Below are 3,156 nucleotides of genomic sequence, written 5' to 3'. Positions count from 1 at the left end.
ATTGTGTTCCAGATTCCTCAGAAAATTTTCGATTCACGCACAAACAGCAAAAAATGAACTACTCACTAAACCCCTTTTTAATATAAATTACAAAGATAACCGTTGTTAAACAGGTTATATTTATTCATTTGTTTTCAAAGCCGGTTTCTTCTTTTTTGAACATGTCCAGAGAACAAGTAAAGGCGTAAAAAAACTTAGCAGACGCTCACAATATAGTAACTTTACCCACTTTAAATCTTTAAATATGGCCGCCGCTTAGAATACAAAAAAGACAGTCCTTCATCCATTTCGATGAATTAAATAGAATGATAATAGACGACGGGACTAGCTATGTTTAACTGAGACTTCGGCTTGGCTCCAACCGCTGCGATGACCCGCGATCTCGGTGGATAAGATTACTAACACTCGGTAAGAAAGTGAACAAACGCCTGAGTGCGTCGCTTAATAAAGATTAACAATAGCACTTTAAAAGTAAACTAAGAACTCGTTCCTTCGTTTTTATTTTTCATGACCGACAGTTGACCATAGCTGAACAGATACCGCGGTACCGAAGCACAACAGCGTAGGACTGCAGGTAATTTACTCAAAGTCTCTGATAAAGTTAAATAATGTTTTATAGTATATAAGCGGACATAGTAAAGTTAATGTCCATTTCCCAACAGGACACTGTTAATAACATGGGGTCGGCGAGTGTGAAGACTTTACGCTAGGCTACAAGGTAATTGACATTCAACCGTCTTGATTTTGATCCTTTTTAAAAAAAAAAAAGTCATCACTCTAAAACTGTAGTTTATGTCTTTCATAGCACTTGTTTAAATTACTGAAAACGAGCAGGAGTGAAGTTAGATTCTACACACCCACAGGTAATTCATTAAACATCATAATAAGCTGGATATATAAACGTGTGAAACTCGAAGTTTTCTATTTATACTTTATTGTTCACAAAATAGGGTGAACTTCATCGAAATAAACAGCACTCCACAGATTTATCTAAAAGCAAGTTACTGGTAAATAGAATAACTTCCTCTTTAACTTCAGTAAAACCTGTTCACGAGGTGAATGTAAAAATAAATGTAAATAATTGATTTATTTCACAGATCAGAAGTTTAATACTTGAAATTAACCTCACGAAAAAGACTAGCTTTTCCTCAAAGATTGAGGTAAGACTCATAAATAGTGATAAACTCACAAGATGGCAACTGTGAACGCCATGAGCACCAATAGTAATAAGTTTCCCCTTTCTATTTTTCAACAGACCCCCGACGAAGGGGCTTTTCGGCCCCGAAATGCATTGGTTTTTTTTTTGTATTTTTTAGTATTATTTGCATTTAATTATCATGTAATCACTTTTTGATTGTATATATGATTGTTTAACGCATCACAAATTATATTGTGGAAATGCAATGTCCAATTTCAACTGTATAATGAATTGAATATCAATGGTTAAAATATATTGAAAATACCAGAAAGGAGTAATTGTTCTTTGTAAGTAGTGCCCTCTCGAGTCTTGGCAGCCATCAGGGGCCAGGCCACATTCACACTGTGGGTGGAAGTGTGCATGTGTGAAGTGTGTGTGGGGAGTGTGTGGGTGTGTGAGTGTGGGGTTGTGTGCATGTGGGTGTGTGTGGGACACACTTGTAGGTACCTAAAACAGCCACAGAACCCAAAAGCTCTTTTCAGAGCTACCCTACATGTAATCACTCAAAATGATTATTTTACACTATTATTTTCACTATTTTTCACCTAAGTACGCTCCCTCGTACATCCCCGGTGCGCGTACCGGGCGCTCCCCCCGCGAAAATTGGAAAAAAAAAAATTGTCCCACGGGACCCTTTTATGGCCCCCACATCAAACCTAGGGGGTCAGGGGGGGTGTACCCTGCCCCCTTTTGCTCATTTCCCCCTTTGATTTTTGCCACCTCTTGTATCTCAATCCTACCGAGACACAAGATGGCGGCCGCTGCTGACTGTTGCGAATGTTTACAGACACCCGAGAACCAATCAGCTTGCCGTGCGCAAGTCGCGTGGCGCGCCCGGAGCGCTCCCCGGTACGCGTACCGGGGCGCGCTTACAGATATATAAATTTTTTTAAACCTAAATTACTCAAAATCCACTGGAGCACATATCTTGAGACATAGCAAAGGCATATCGGGCTACCAGTCCCTACAATTTTGCCAAGTTTGGTGAAAATCCATTCAGCCGTTCGAGCTAAAACTGCGACAGACCGCCCTATGGAAATTAACATGGGGAAAACACGTTTTGGGACCCCCCTTTTATCTCAGCCCCCGCTTGACGAATCCCCCCCAAACTTTCAGGGAAGGAGCGGAGAGCCGCGAGGCGAAGTTGCTGAACAATTCAGCCTGATTGCTCAACCGGCGCCAAAGTTATTCCAAATAGAATGTTGCAATTTCCCTATGGAAATCGATCCTAACTACATATACCTACTGGCGACCGCCAGTAGGTAATATATCACTGCTTCCCTTTTCCGCCGAGCCGTGCACTTAAGCGCGGGTGCTTGTTCGCGGGGGCGTGCCCCGCTATTATCGTAGCTCCTTCCTTCTTGACTTCCCCAAAGAAGAAACAGCACTCGCGGGAGGAGGATCAAAGGTTTATTTGGACCCTCAGAGCACCCGAAGCGTTTCGGCTACTGCCTTTGTCAATGGAACGTTGACGCGCCATTTTTTCTTTATTTAAATACCCCTCACGTGTCTCATTTAGTCATAGAGGTAGAGAAAAGACTTGTACCACATACATATGTGCCATGTTGGAATGGTGAAAATGCAGCATATCGTGATTATCCTAATACATTGCGCCCTTGATGGGCTACATATTATGACCTTATATTTCAGTTTACAATCGCTAACCAAATTTCTATTTACAATATTTTAAGCGATTTCATTTAAATCAATATAATACCATTTGCCATTATTTTGCCCTCGATGGGCTTGTACAAAGGTCACCTTTCACTGCTCAAACATTCCTCTAATATTCTCTCCTCCTAGATTTATTTCTGTAAACACACAGTGCAAATTATAATACCCTTAACCGTGAACATAAACAAAAAATTAATTAAAATTTCAAAACATTACTTCTCATCTTCATATTCATATTATTTGTTCCTTTCGCGGACCCATTCTTACTGTACAATACTCTATCA

The 3,156-nt window shown here is 40.4% G+C and overlaps 1 long non-coding RNA gene across 1 annotated transcript; it reads left to right on the top strand.

Annotated features, from left to right (window-relative positions):
- The first annotated feature begins 659 nt into the window (after positions 1–659).
- Positions 660–1,315, top strand: LOC144767442 (uncharacterized). The gene is made up of 3 exons (XR_013598204.1): positions 660–718; positions 1,098–1,160; positions 1,256–1,315. It is a non-coding gene; the product is annotated as an uncharacterized LOC144767442 (long non-coding RNA).
- The last annotated feature ends 1,841 nt before the right edge of the window (positions 1,316–3,156 follow it).

This window comes from Lissotriton helveticus, chromosome 7 (genome assembly GCF_964261635.1).
Source record: "Lissotriton helveticus chromosome 7, aLisHel1.1, whole genome shotgun sequence".
Classification (NCBI taxonomy): domain Eukaryota; kingdom Metazoa; phylum Chordata; class Amphibia; order Caudata; family Salamandridae; genus Lissotriton; species Lissotriton helveticus.
This window is presented reverse-complemented; position numbering and strand designations above follow the sequence as displayed.